Source organism: Micromys minutus (genome assembly GCF_963924665.1).
Source record: "Micromys minutus genome assembly, chromosome: 12".
NCBI lineage: Eukaryota > Metazoa > Chordata > Mammalia > Rodentia > Muridae > Micromys > Micromys minutus.
Genome location: NC_137981.1, coordinates 56,061,658 through 56,077,940, shown reverse-complemented (window position 1 = coordinate 56,077,940; position 16,283 = coordinate 56,061,658).

Sequence of the window (16,283 nt, the reverse complement as noted above, 5' to 3'; positions counted from 1 at the left end):
TCAATCCATGATCATCTCAGGCCAGAGAAGAAGAAAAGAATTGTGGGTAACAATTGAGATGACACAGAGCTGCCTGTCATTGCACCTGGCCAGTGGTGGCGATATGCAGGGATATAATGAGGTAGTATCCTCGGCTCTAACGAGCCAGTATCTGGTCAAGATGCGCCCCTTGGCACTGCCAAGTGGGCATGCGTCATTGTAACACACAGTGTGGTTACACTGGCCATGCTCACGAGATGACATGAAGCAGGCAGGTAGGACAGTGTGGGAACCAAGGTGTCCTGGGTCCCGGCTGGCTAACTGTACACCTTGCCTGTGCTACTCAGGTTACTGTGTGACTGATGTCATCTCACAGGATGACAAGTTGCTTTTCTATGTTGATGTTCCCATGTCACTCTTTGCCTTATGGTCCCCGTTCCTGTTCCTTCAGCAGTAAACAGAGGCGACTCACCTTGTGGCCGAGGAGCCCTGCATTTCAACTCTCATTTGCTTATTTCCAGGGAAGTCTTTATTCTCACAAATGTTGTAGAAAGGGAAACTCTTGTATACTTTTCTCTAAGATGCCCCTCCTCCACACACGCACCATTACCTCTTCTGCCAACTATACAATCCTCAGACCTGTCATGTCTGTCCAGCCCCAATGTTAGTTCCACAGTGGCCAATGCTCTCCTTTCCAGAAGTTTCTCAGCTTTTTCTTCTGGTGGATCTTGCTGCAAGAATACCTGCTGGCCTCTGAAAACACCATCCTTTCCCACAAATCCATGTCTAACCACATCAGCACCTTCCCTGGATACCCTCAGACTGTCTTGTGATACCTCATACAATGTCCACGTGGTAGACCCTTATGTTCCATGGACTCTGGTAGGTACAGTGATTGGCCAGCAATGAATTTAACTGGATTGTGTGTTCCCCATTGCCAGACCCATAGTAGGTTTGAGAACCCTAGTTGTGTTGAGTGGTGGTGTAAGACCTCCGGGTGTGTGGCTCTCAGGTTCATGTGGCTCCTGCATCTGCTGCAGTCTAGAATGGAGAGATGGGTTGGAGATGGAACATGAGCCCTCCTTTTGAATGAATATCACTTCTGCTTTCTTCCCAGTGGAAAAGGAAGAAAAATGAAAAAGGACATGCCCATCCTGTCCCATTTTCTTCTGTGTTGCTACCATAAAAGACTGACCAAAAGTAACTTGGGGAAAAGAGGGTTTACTTGGCTTACACTTCCACATCATTGTCCATCACAGCAGGAACCTGAGGCAGGACCTGAAGCAGAAGACATGCTAGAGTGCTATTCACGACTGGCTTGCTTTGCACGACTTGCTTAGTTTGCTTTCTTACACACCTAGGACCACCTGCCGGGGTGGTACCACCCACAGCACACTGGGCCCTCCCATGTCAATCATTTTTCAAGGAAGCGCCCACAGGCCATTCCTCAATAGAAGTTTCCTCCTCCCTGGTGACTATAATCTGGGTCTAGTTGACCAAAAGTAACAACAACAACAACCAACCCCCCACAATACCTAACAAACATTTATCTATCTATACTTTATCATATCTATCTATCTGTTATCTTCTATAATCTACCATATATCTTTTATCTATCAATCATCTATCTATCTCTCTCTATATATATATATACATATATAAAATATTTTCCATTTCTCTCTCCCTTTATGTCTCCTCTATTTGTTCCATTCACTCATTTGTATGCACACACTCACACACACACTCACACTTTCACACACATACTCACACAATATACATACACACACACTCATACACATACTCACACACTTTCACACACATACACACACTCACACACACATAAACACACATACACACACTCACACACAGTCACACACTCTCACACACACACATACTCACACACACATATACAAACACACACACTCACATATTCTCACATACTCTCATACACTCACAAACACACACTCATACACACTCACATACATATACACACACACATACACACACTCACACTCACACACATGCACCTATTTATTCAAACTCCTGTCAGTCTGTTATCTATCTTTTAATTCTAGATATAGACTTAGTCTTTACAGAAAATTTAGGAAAAGAATATCATAAGGAAAAGAAAGAGTTATCTGTCATCCAAAACTTAGAGCCAAACATTTTCGGTCTAGACATGTATTTTCATATGTCTTTTATGACAATTATTTTACTCTTTAGTGTTAAACTTTCCCCACATCATTAGCTGTTGTCTTCTTGCTTATTAGGTAAAAACCTAATAAGAACACTGAGAGCCTCAGATGGGGCTCTTCGTCCACCCATCCCAGTAGGCAGTAATACTAAGACTGAGGCAGGAGGACAGAAGATTACAGTTTGACGCCATTCTAGACTACACAGTGAGCCTCTGGGTAAAAGAGGAGTGAAGGAAGGAGAGGGAAAGAAACAGTAGGAGAAGGAAAAGGCATAGAAAGATGGAGAAAGAGATCTATTTGCTGCTATCGACTTCCCTATGGTCGTTTTTATGTGTGGCATCTCCTGTCCCATCCCCAGCTTACACAGTTGTATGTGCTGTGATTATGGGGACACACAACCCATTGGTGATAGCTTGTTTCATTCAACACTCTAGGGTAGAAGTTGGTCAATGACATCTGTCTTCACATTGGCCTCCTCTGTGGCTACACAGAACTTTAGTGAACTGACACCACAGCTTACATACTTCACTTGGCCACCCTATCGTTTTCTCATAACAGGACTGTTTAACTTGTTGACCTCATAGCAAGATGCCATTTAAAAGGCCATACCTCAGAACCTTAAAAACTAGCAAAAATAATTTATAATATTTTATGTAGCCTTATGATTATCTGTTAGGTTGCATTTATAGCTCTACTTGGTAGCACATAGCTTAAGTTGAGCATCACCTTCAGTTCCTGGTACAAAGAAACTGGAATGCTGCTGTGGATCCCGCAAAGCAGAGCAGACCCTATGGGAACTCTTGGTGACCTTTTGTCATTGACTTGGTGTGACCAGTTTCTTGCTGGCTCTCTTTTCAGATGCCATGGGCATCCCAGAAGCCCAAAGAAGGGTAGTTATTGTGTTGTGGAGGTGATGAGACCTGCATGGTAAGGCTGTGACTTCAGGGTCACAAGGGTGAGGGACTAAAGAAATCTACTTGTCCATGTCTCTTTACCCCACTGGTTATCACAGAAACTGGGAAAAATCTTACAGCTCTCCAACAGATCTCAAGAAGCTATCTATCAATCAATCAATCAATCTATCTATCTATCTATCTATCTATCTATCTATCTATCTATCTATCTTCAATCAATCTATCATCTATCTATTGATCATTGGTCTATCTATCTCTATATATCTATATCTATATATCTATATCATCTACATCTATATCTATCTATATCTATCATCTATCTATCTATCCACCTTTTTATGCCTCTCCTCTTCCCCTCTCGAACCTGGCAGTCCCGCCTACTCCTCTACTAGTGATTGGTTCCTAGAAATCTTTATTTATTGGGAGAAGGTTCACAGGAAGCCACCTGAGTACTTGATTCACTTCTCTTTCCAGGCAGCACCTCTTGGGGAAGCAGAATTAATATCAAAATACAAACAGCACCAGGGCTATCCACAACATCTATCTATCCATCCATCCATCCATCCATCCATCCATCCATCTATCTATCCATCTATCTTTTTGGAAAGAGGAATACCAGCCCTGTCACTCAGGACGCTGGGTAGACCAGAGGAACAAATTGGTGGTGTGTCCCATCCCACTGTCACCTCCTCAGCCATTTTAACTTAGAGATCTTGGTATGCATGGTGGTTCCTGTGGATACTCACATGTTCTGTCATCAGGCCTCGTATATAAAAGGGTGCAGTCCACAGTTATCCTGAGTGCACCTTCAGAAATTTTAACATCAAATGACTTTTTGACACCTAGCAGAAAGCTCTACTATGCAGCCTCTCTTCCTGCCAGTCTTTGGGAAATGATGGATAATGACTGAGAGCAAAGCATTCACAGGCTCGGTGCTAACTGTCCTGCGTAGAGCTACGCTGTCCACACCAGCATTACTATGAGTCCTTTCGGTCTGAGTAACTGAGTCTGCAATACAGACCCCTTGATTGCCAGACCATCACTGCGATTGCATTTTTTTAATTTAAATATTTTTATCCAATTTACATCCAAATTGCAGCCCCATCCTCCTTCCATTCCTTCCCTCCTATGGCCCTAGCTCCCATTTCCCCCTTCCCTTTCATCTCTGAGAAGGGTGGGGTCCTCCTTGGGTATCAACCCACCCCGACACCTCAAGTAACTGCAGGCCTAGGTATATCCTCTCCTGCTAAGGCCAGTCAGGGGAATGTGAACCACAAGCAGGCAACAGAATCAGCATAAACCCCTGTTCCAGTTAGGGGACCCACATGTAGACCAAGGTGCATATCTGCTAGATATGTGCAGGGGGCCTAGGTCCAGCCTTTATATGTTCTTTGGTTGGTGGTTTAGTCTCTAGGAGTCCCCAAGGGTCCAGGTTAGTTGACTGTTGGTCTTTTTGTGGAGTCCCTATCCCCTCTGGGTCCCTTAATCTTTCCCCAAAATCTCCCACAATACTTCCCCAACTGAGCTCCAACTAATGTTGGACTGTGGGTCTCTATCTGTTTCAGTCAGCTGCTGGGTGGGGCACCTCAGAGGACAGTGATTGTAACAGACCATCAATAATATCTGGGCTTTGATCTTGCCCATTGGATGGACCTCAAGTTGAGCCAGTCACTGGTTGGCCATTTCCTCAATCTCTGTGACATTTTTGTTCCTGCACTTCTTGTAGGTAGGACAAATTTTGGGTGGAAAGTTTTGTGGGTAGGTTGGTGTCCTTATCCCTCTATTGGGACTCTTGTCTGTCTATACAGGGTGGCCACTCCAGGTTTCATATTACCCACTGCTAGAAGCCTCAGCTAGAGTCAACCTCATAGACTCCCTTATCCCAGGTCTTTGGCAAGCCCTAGAGATGCCTTCCCCCACCAACTTCCCTCTCAGCCCTCTCTCCCCAGCTTTCCCTACATCTGATCCCCTTTCTACTTCCCATCCCCTCTCCCACTTAGTTCCACACATCTTTCTAACTCCAATGGAAAGTGTATTTCCCCTTCTCAGTGAAATTCAAGCATTCACCCTTGGGTCCTCCTTGTTATGTAGCTTCTGTGGGTTGGTGTAGCATCAGAATCCTGTGCTTTATGGCTAAACATCCACTTCTAATTGAGTACATACCATGCATGGTTTTTTGGGTCTGGGTTACCTCACTCAGGATGATATTTTCTAGTTCCACCTATTTGCCTGCAAATTTCATGATGTCCTGTAGTTAATAGCTGAGTAGTGTTCCACTGTGTAAACGAACCACATTTTCTTATTCATCTTTCAGTTGAAGAGTGTTTGGGTTGTTTCCAGTTTCTGGCTATTATGCATAAAGCTACTATTGCATTTTAAGGGAAGGGGCTTGGAATTAGGAAACTCTCACCCCAGCTCTGAACCCTTCGGGGGAAACATCCCCTGGCTGAGCAGGAGGCACTGTTGTTATACCTCACGCTAGGTTTGATGCCAGGTTCAGTGAGATAAAGATTAACCTAAGGGCAAGCAGCTGAGGGGTAGAGGTGGAGAAGGGGGCAAGGGCTTAGGTGCTCCAGTATAGGTCTCCAAGACACCCTCTTTGCAAGAGCCCCTGCCTCAGGGGTGGCAGCAGGTAACAGTGTCTGTAGTTCAGACTCCTGAGAAAAGGGACCCATGAGGCCATAACTAACATGTATTCAGGGGGTCGCCTTAAGGTTTCATGCCACTAGATGCCAAACTCTAGGCTAAGATGAGGCTCAGAAAGCTAAACAGAACACACAGCACTCACAGCAATTAGAGTACATGCACAACAGACAGCACACAAAACACACTGAGCACAGGGTACACAGACTCACGGCACCACACTACAAGTGTACAGACCACAGTACACACTGCCTGCAGCACTGCACAGCAAACGTATGTGTGTTTACACACACAGCATGCAGCATACACATGCACAACATGTGCACACATATAGCACATAGGAGTACGTGCACATAGCATACATAAACAGTACACATACTGCACACACATAAAGCCTGTATGCATATAGCACATACATGTGCATAGTACATTCACATACCATACACAGTACACATATAGCAAGCAGAACACTTAGAGCCTATGCATATGCGACATACATGTGCATAGTATGCACACATAGCATACATACACAGTGCACATACATCATGCAGCAAACACACAGAGAGCCTGTGAATACAGCACATATGCATGTGCATAGTTGCATAGTACACACACACATACACACACACACACACACACACACACACAGTGTGCATGCATCAGGGGCTCACAGCACCTAAGTAAGCCTCTTTTATTTTTGGAGAACAGCTCAGAGGGTTGGGCAGGCAGGAGAACACAGTCAGTAGTAGCTGCTGAGCTTTTCCTGCCTTGTGAGCTGCTGTGACCAGGAGTGGGAGGAAGTGACCAGAGCCCAGTGTTTCCTGTCTGATAAGGCAGCCTCTCCCTACAGAGCCTGGCCACCACCTTCAGGCCAGCAGCCACGGCCCCCACGGCCGCCACCAAGAGAGCCCTGCCCAAGGAAGGGCCTCCTAGGAGGAAAATCTCTTCTCTAGATTAGCAGAGGTCTGTGCCTTCCTCTCTGTCCGCCTGAGTGTCCCCAGCAGCCGCAGGAAATGCAGGGATCTGCACACCCAGGGCTCCCACCTAGGGGCTCCGCCTGTCTCAGGGTCCCACCTTCTGCATCCCCAGGGAACAGAAAGCTTGCCCCCACCCTCACACCCACCCCGGAGTCAACTGTTTTCAGGATAACAGAGCTTCCACTAAGAAGACAACCAGTGCACACTTTCTGGAATTTGGGTTTCAGAAATCACTCAGATTCGCTATTCAGGAACCTGCCTCCTCCCAACTTCCCAGCTGGTCATCTCCAAGGGATATCCCAGGAGAGGCAGCTCTGGGTTCTGGGTACGAACTTGTACCCCCACTTGCTCTGACAGCTCTGTGGGTTAGCCTTGTCCTACGTGAGCTGCCTTTTACTCTTGGGAAGCAAACTACAAGATTGTAGGGGCTAAGCCCTCTTTAGATTTGGGAGCTAGGTACCTTCAGGAGCAGCAGAAATGCTTGCTCGGTGTCCCCTCCCCCATGCCCTGAGAAAGAGCAAGCAGGCGAGTGGCCAGAGGCTGGGTCTCTTGTTTCCAGTGTTCTCTCTGGCAGACCCCAGCTCTTCGCCCTACAGGGAAAACTCTGGATTCTTCTCCTGCCAATCTGCCATTGTGCCAAACCCAGACTCTGCTCTTTGGAGTGGGATATGAAAGGGGTACAATAAGTCTAGGCTGTAGAGAAGGGCTTGCAGCTCAGAGCTCAGCTGAGAGTGAATGAAGGGGGATCTGGTCCTGTGAGGGCTGTGCTCACAGTTTCCAGGTGATCTTCCTGTTGCATGCCCTCCTCCCCATTCCCCAGGCCCATCCCTGGTTAGAGCATCTCCCCAAAGTGGGTGGGTTCCTCACCCTTAGACTCTGGTCCATCCTCTCCTGGTCCAAAGCTAACTCCTTGGAAAAAAAGATGTGCAAAAGATCTTGGAAGATGGGTGAGTCGGTGAAACAGGAGGACCTGAGTTCGATTCCCCAGAACGCATGTGAAAAACCTGTATAGTAGTGGCACAGGCTTGTACTCTTAGTTCAGGAGAAACAGAGACAAGAGGATCCTTGGGGCTCACTAGCCAGCTAACATAGCCTACATGTGGAGGTCCAGGCTAATAAATAATCTGATCTAAAAACAAAAAGTGGCTGGGTATGGTGACACACACCTTCAATCCCAGAATTCTGGAAGCAGAGCAGGTAGTGCTCTGTGAGTTCCAGGCCAGCCTGGACTTCCCAGTGAATTCTGTTTTTAAACAAGGGGCTGGAGAGGTGGCTCAGTGGTTAAGAGCACTAAATGCCTTACCAGAGGTCCTGAGTTCAATTCTCAGCAACCACATGGTGGCTCACAACCATCTGTAATGGGATCCAATGCCCTCTTCTGGTGTGTCTGAAGACAGCTACAGTGTACTCATGTATATACACTAAACACGTCTTTTTAAAAATAAGTAAAAATAAAACAAAGTGGATGGCAAAATGACATCTGAGACTGTCCTTGTCCTTCTGCATTTGCTCCTCCTGTACAAGTATGTACACCTCCACATACAAACATACACACACGTGTGTGTGTGCCCCCACACACAATGCGTATGCACACGCGCATGTACACACACACACACACACACACACACACACACACACACACACACACACCATTCATAAGACTTGCTTACTGCCCTGAGCAGGCCTGAAGGGGACATATTTGCATCTATTGGGCAAATGGTCTTGTGCACACGTGAGGTGAGTGTGAGCTGTTGTAAGTGCTGGGCCTTGTCACACTTGCTGGTGTCTTTTCAACCCAGCCACCCTGGCCCAAGCACAAGTGTGACCTGCTCAGACGGTGCTCTACTTTGACCCTGGAGTGAGCCTCCTCCCAAGTGGGCAAAGCCTCGGGTTCTCAAGCAGCTGGTGGGCTACAAGAGGAAGGAGGGAAATTCCCTGGGAAACAGGCAGATGGCACAGGGCCAATGTACAGCTCAAGTTCTTCAGTGTGGGAGGCAGATCAGGGTCAAGGCCTTTTCCTCTAGTGCTCTGCCAGCCCAGCTCAGCCATCCAATTGCTGTGTAACTTTGGACCAGTTGCATACCCTTTCTGTGCCTCCCTAAATTAGGATGCAGAGCTCACAGTGTCCTGGTGTGACCTGTACTGTGGAAAGATCTTTTGAGTCCCTCCCTACTCTGCCCCTGCCCTCTGTGTTACAGTGATCTCTAGTGGGGGCGGGCTCTCTGGGCAAGAACTCAGCCAGGTGAGGCTTCGGAGCTACACATAGCTGGGCTGGAACCAGAGTTGTATCCTAGCCCTGAGAGCAGCTCAGTCAGCATCCTGGCTGCTTCTTTGGCCCTGTCTGCCACCCAGCCTTCTGTCACCAGGGCATGGCATGAGTCCCCCAGACACCTGGCCTGGCTCTATTCCCATGCATTACCACCCTGGCCCCTTTCTCCTGCAAACAGGGCCCTGTCTTGCCTACATCTGACTATCTTTCACCAGCCTGGGTCAGCTGAACAGGATGGGACAAGAGGCCTCAATGGTCTGAATGCTATCCACAGGTCCTCCCGATGGGTGGTGCCTAGGCACAGGGCCTCTGATCTCCTGTCCTTCTGGATTCTGTCTTGCCTATTCCTCTTGCCCTGGGCCTTTCCTTCTTCCAGGTCGCCACAAGGTTTTAGACAATCTAAGGAGGCAGTTGTCTATCTTTAAAACATCTGCTAGCTCAGTTCTGCTAACACAAAGGAGCTTGAGCCTCCCTGGGGGTCATTTCCATGAGGTCTCACCTATTTTCTTGCCCTGAGTTGGTGTCCACAGCAAATTTACAAATAGGACATTTGTTACCTCATACCCCAGGGCCTTTGCACATATGGATTCCACCTGATAAGTTACCCTCTTCCACATCTTCACATAGAAGATTCCCAGTATGTGTCAGAACACTGGTTCAAACATTTTCACCTTTGAAAGCACCATCACCATGACCTCCACTCTCCAGGACCAGTGCTCTCACAGTCCCCACTGGAACTGACTGGTCCCCTTTCCACAGTCTTTTGCACATGGTGGTGCACCATACTGACGCCTGTTCTGTAAGTGTTTCTTCCTACGAGCTTGGGAATGTGTTTATGGAAGGGGCATCACATTGATCTTTGTGGTACATACAGAGAAGGTGCCCTGTGATATAGAATGGATACACAGCTACTCAGGCCTGAGAGTTCCATTGCTCTGCCTTGGTCCTGAGTTCCACTCCAGCCCAGGGCTCCACCCCGTTCGGTGGCTTTGCTTCTTTGTATCAGAAGGTATTTCTGAACATCAGATATAGCACAGAATCAGCTGGAAGAGCTGGGGATGGTCCATGGTGAGAAATAGCTTCCCAGAAATGTCACCCTCTAATGATCCTGGAACAGTCTAATTCTCTTCTGAATTCTGCCACTTCCTAGGCTGAAGCCACATCCCACCCTGGCATTAGGCATGAGTAAAAGTGCTTTGGAATGCTGTTCTCACCAGGGTATGACCAGGCAGTAAATGTTACATGGGGATAGACACACACATGCATACACATGCATACACACATATAGAGACACACATGTATATATGTATCTACATAATACACATATATGCATTATACATATCCACACATGTATATGCACATAGACACACAGTTTACATAGATATAATACACATACACACATACATATATATACCTCTACATATAATTTACATACAGACATGTATGCATGCATTACACATATGTGTACATGAATACAAATACATATAAACACACATATACAGACACACATATATAGATATGTATGCATTATACATATATAAATGTATATTCACACACACATACACACACACATATACACATGGATACAGATGCACATATAAACACATGCATACACACATACACACATTATCAGGTCACTGAATCTTGTTCTCCCATTGATACCTTTGGGACAGTGACAATCCTTATAAGCTTCATTTGTAGTGATGCTGTTGAAATTTCACTATGTTCCTTCTAGATGTTTTTACAGTCAAAGGCTACACTCACCCAGAGTCTTTTTGGAATGCTGGGACTCCTGGATTGGAAACATGATGTTTTGTGTCTGAATGATTCTGGGGATTGAACTCAGAGCTTTGCACAGGTTGGGGAGGGCAGTTCTTTACCACTAAGCGACATCCCAGCTCTTGGGAACTGGTTTTTTGAGAGTGTGGCAGAGGCTGGCCTGGAATATGTGATCTGCCTGCCTTGTCTTCTTCAGCTTATTCCCAGTGTTCCCAGAGCAGGCTGGGAACTTACTTTTTAAGTGGATACATAGGAGCCCGAATGTCTTCCTCATCCCTGCCTATTCTTCTGTGGTGACAGAACACCCTGTGGTGAACCTTTCCCATGTTCTTTCCCTTGTCACTGAATCCCAGGATGCCCTGGGTTTGCTCAAGGAACTGGAACCAGGCCCTGCTTCCTCTGCTGCAGAGCCCTGGCAAGCTCGGGGTCTTAGCCACCATCCCGCCTCTAGCCGAGTGTTCTCACTGGCACAGGCTCCTCCAGGAGACTTCCTGAATGGTTCCCACCACCGAGATGTTCTGGAGTTTTCCTGCCAGGATACAACACAATTGCCAGCAGCAAGTCAGTCTTGCTCAGAAATGCTGGGAAGGCCCACCTGGGCTCCGGGCCTAGGCCCTAGTGGCCGGGGCTGCAGGGATGCCCACTTTCAAGCTTGGGCCACTGCCCCGAGGGAAGTGACTGTGTGGAGGGTTTCAGGGTGAGTCAGGAACTTGGCCCCGATGCCCCACAGTGCTGGGAATAAGCCTGGGCCAGGATGGCCAGGCTCAGCCTCTGACTTGTGCTATCTTGCTTAACATGGAAACCTCTCTTCCTGGGAGGAGGGACAAAGGCCCTGGGGTTTCTGAGCCTGGCAGTGTCTCTGCTTTCAGTAAACCACATAGGGAGCTTGTCCTTGTGTGTCTCCCGTCACTCTGCCAGCTGGACTGTGACTTGTAGGATGTGATTTTTTCCCCCTCCTAGGCACCTGCAAGGAGCCTTGGTGGGGGGCAGAGGGCACCTCAGGAAACGCGTGAGTTAGAAAACAGTAGGCCTTTGCGACAGGTCTCCTGGACCATGACCTTGGAAGACAGAATTCTCCAGTTACAAATCCTGCTCCCCCTAGATTCCATCATCCTGCTCCCACAGACCTCTCTACTCCATCCAACTGTGTGGAGGGTTTCAGGGTGAGTCAGGAACTGGCTCCTATGTGCCTATACATAACTCAAGGAAACGTGCAGTTCACCTAACTTGCATGGAATAATTTCTTGGGTTGATCAATGCTATTTCTATCTGGACTGATTAGAACCTCTCTCCGGAAGTTCATGCAACAGCATGTGGCTTGCTCAGCACGTGGTTGCATATACCTCAGTACTCCTAACCCTCTCTCAATCCTCTCAGCTCCCAGAAATTTCCACCCCTGCTCAGTTTGTCTCCCTTGTTCAGAGTCCTGCTTCTGTGACCAGCCTCCTCATGGATTGAGTGGAAGGCACTGCACTCTCTGAGATCTGCCAGTAGAGCGGGCTGGGACGTCCAGGTTGGCTGATTGAGGGAAAGGAGTAGGCGGTCTGGTTTGGTCCCAGTAGACAAAGTATTAACCAAGGAGAGAGAGCCAGGGTTACCCAACATCTCTGGATCTGGTTTTCTCATCCATAAATTAAGCACGAAATGTAAGCCAGAGCTTATTTTTAATGATATGATTTTCCTGTGATGCTCATGGGCCCAAACGTGCCCCACGACTGTGAAACATGGAACAACACAGTGCCAGGGTGGTCACCATAGGTTTGACTATTGAAGCCGTGTGGCTGCGTGATTGGTCGAGTGCACCACCGCTGGAACAAATGTGGAGCATTGCAAACAGGGGCTTTGTGAGTTCCTGGTCTGAGCTCCTTCCATGGTATCCTTAGCTTCTCCTGTGTCAGGGTTCTAAAGATGTTTCAATAACTGTTCCCAACAGGGTGCTGAGGGACATTTCTGTATCTTCACAAGGGACTGGTGGGGCAGAGTCCCATGCTCCTGTAAACAGCAGACTCCTGGTGAAAGCCTTTTTAGGATCCTAGACATGGGCCCACAGCCACAATGGGTACCTTAGGCAAATCCTTTCCCCTCCTTGATCTGCTCAACTAGGAGCTGGCCGAAGTAGATTTCTACACCCTGAGGATCCCTTGGCTTTGATATTTCATAATTCTGAGATTAAAAAAGGAAATCGCATAGTCTTAGACAAATTAGCGTTAATATCTTATCCCAAGGGTCTGAGCAGAGTTCTGGAGCTAAGCAAGGAGACCGTGTGGACTCCTCTGGCGGCTCCCGTCCACAGGTCTGCTTGCTCAATTGACTGCTAATTTGCTTCCTCGATTATCCAGTGTCTGTGCCAGCCAGGCAGAGGGCAGATGGCTCGCTGCGATCGCCACGCCCTGTACGCCTGCCCCCTTGAGTCTTGGCTGGCCTGAAACTACTTCAGGAATCGTGATGGTTAATCTGGACTGTCAGCTTAGTGGGATTTAGAAACGAACCTCTGGGCATGTCTGGAAAAGGAGTTTTAAGATCACATTGATTGAGGTGAGCAGACACACCCAAAATGTAGATGGTACCGTTTCACGGGCTGGGGGCTCCCAGAGTGAATAAAATCGAGGAAGCAAGCTGAGGACAGGCATACTCTGCTCTTCTGCTTCCTAAGTGTGGATCCAGTGTGAGCAGTGCCACACTTCCCCCTCAAACCATGTGCCAAAACAGACCCTTAGGTTGCTTTGGCACAGCAGTGGCAGAAGCAGCTAGCAGGAGTGAAGCCTGTAGAAGTGGGGGTTTGCCTCTAGTCCAGGGAAAAGTCTAACTTCTTCCTCCTACTGGAGCCCAGCTCCATGCTGTGAGGAAGTCCTAGGGATAAGAATACTAGCTGCAAGGCCTACCTCACCAGCAACTGAGACCCGCCATACACAAGTGCACGCAAGAGGCAAGCTGTGCACATTAACTCCTTCTATACCGTGGAACCACAATGCTTGTTGAAAACCATGGAGGTCTGGAATTGTTTGCCAGGCAGCACTGGTGAGAACACAGAGTACAGGACACAGCCAGTGCAGCCCCCCCCCCCCCCACAGACCCACAAATGCACTAGGCTCTGGGTCATCTCAGCTGTGCCACTTCCTGTACGGAGGGTCACCGGAAACAGTATTTCCAGGCTCTGGTTGAAATCTGAAACCCACAGGAAGGACAACCCAACAACCCACTCTGAAGTGGCGGGGCCTGGGTACCACAGTGTCATCAGATCCAAGGCTTGGGTGAGCTTTAGAAACCCTGTGTCCCAGTTCTCATGGAGCAATGGCTGGGAACCAGTTTCTTAAAAAGTCAGAGCAGAGTCTTGGGAGAGACATGGGTTCCTCAACTCTTTAGTTCAACACTGGGCACCGCCAATGGATGCAATGCGGTAGAAAAGAACCTTTCAGCCCGTGTCAGGAACTTCTTAGACATTGCTCAGGGACTCTGTGAGGAGCATCAGTAGTCCATGGAAGCCAGGACTTACGTGTTTGATAGTGAATGGACTCGGCTGTTGGGGTGTAGGCAATCCTTGTTCCATTTGCTCTGGCCTTTCTTTTGAGTTTGTGTGCGTATGTTCCAGAGGAGAGGAACTGCAGCCAAGCCTGGGTAGTTTTCTACTTCCGCAGAGACTGTCTACGGTCTCTGCCATAGGGCCTATAGCTCATGTTGGTGGGTGGTGGTCCCAGTTACAGGGCTCATCTGTGAGGCTAGCAGCCCAGGAGCTGTCATCCAGGCAAGTGGGAGGTTTGGCTGCTCCTTGCAGAGCTTCACCCTCTATTAGCCAAGTGACTTTGAGCAATCATCTCACCTGTGAGCCTCAGTTTCCTTATCTGTCCCAGTTGCATCCTTCCCGGCCCTTCCCATTGACCTCAGTCAGATAATGGGTGTGTGTGCCTTGGCTCCCACAGCCAAACCACTGAGCAACAGGGTGGAGCTTCCCCCAGCGTGGGGGATTAAAGATGTAATCTCTCAGCCAGAGCTCTCCCTTCGCTCTCTTGCTCATCTTGGGCTCTTCCCTCTCTCCAGCTAGAGTTTCAGTCACAAGCCTGTGATGGCCCTAAAATTCTCCCAGTCTCACAACCAAGAGGAAATGCATCCTGTCAGGTTTAAGGAGCAAAATCTCTAGGTCTATTACCATGTCAGGCATCTTGGTGGAGGGGTGAGGATGAGATATGTTAATTGGTCCAGTTTGGGTCCCATTCCCTTGTCTGGTCCAATCACTGTGGTTCACAATAGTGGACTATTTCGACTTGGGGAATTATTTTCACCCTGGGGGAGAGGGACCTTGATGAAGAGCTCCCTGAACGCTACAGTGACTGCCCCTGCCCCGGGCATGCATGACATTTTTCTGTTTATGTATAAGACACATCCCAGTGTCTGGCATACAGGAGGCACTGAGAAGCCTTGGCTGTGAACACACTGACACCCAAGATCACACTGACTAACGTGTATAGCTGCTTATGGCGATTGGGAGGCAGAGCCTGGCTCGTTGAAGTTGGCTGCGAGTAGCTGAACTTTGAAGATGACTCCTGGCTGCTGGGGCTAGCCCTGGTCATGCTGTCTTTTTTACCTGACCATCACAGTGTGAACAGCCTCAGGCAGCTTCAGGAATCTTATTTAATCATTGGCTAATTTCCTGCCTTAGCATTCGAGCCCCTCAAAAGTGAGAAAGCTGTCTGTTTACTGCTGACTCCCCAATCCATAAGTGTCTGGCAGTGATAAGTGGTCAGTTAATACCACGGAGTGCGAGGGACCGTTGACAGCCTCTGCCAATGTCACTGGTAGAGTTCTGTTCTTTTCCAGTTTCCTGTTTCCGGTTCCTCTTCTCTCTTAATTCTACTTCCTGTTCCTGTGGATATAGCTGATAAGCACACCCCCAAACAAGTACTTTTATCATCAGTAAATGCTGAAATTTTATATGTGGGGGTTCGTGTTTGTATATGTAGAGTAAGATGCATATGTTCGTGGAGATCAGAGATCAACTTCAGCCTCAGGTGTCCGGTTTTTTTTTTTTTTTTTTGTTTGTTTGTTTGTTTGGCTGGTTGGTTGGTTGGTTGGTTGGTTGGAGGCCGGATGTCTGCCCTGAAACTTGTTAAGTAGACTAGGCTGGCTGGCCAGGGACCGCCAGGGAGCCTCCTGTCTCTGCTTCTTGGTGTTGAGATCACAAGCCATACCCAGCTTCATACCATGCTTGTACGGAAAGCACTTTACTGAGCCTCCTACCCCAGCCCTGGATGTTGGACTTTGGCTGAGTTTCTGACACCATTCATAATATTGAAGACCTTCCACATATGGTGGAATGAATCTCCCTGAGGCTCTGTTCTGCCTCCATTGTGTGGAAGTACAAAACTGATCTTGGAGCTAAGATGTGCTTTCTGTTGACTCTACTATCGGCACAGAACACTGGCGTCCTTTTTTGAGAGGGAGGCTCTTCGGAATCAGTGCTGTCAACTGGGCAGCTTGCATAAGACACCTTAGGAATCCACAGAGAGCAAGTCACCCCAGAACTGTGTGTCAA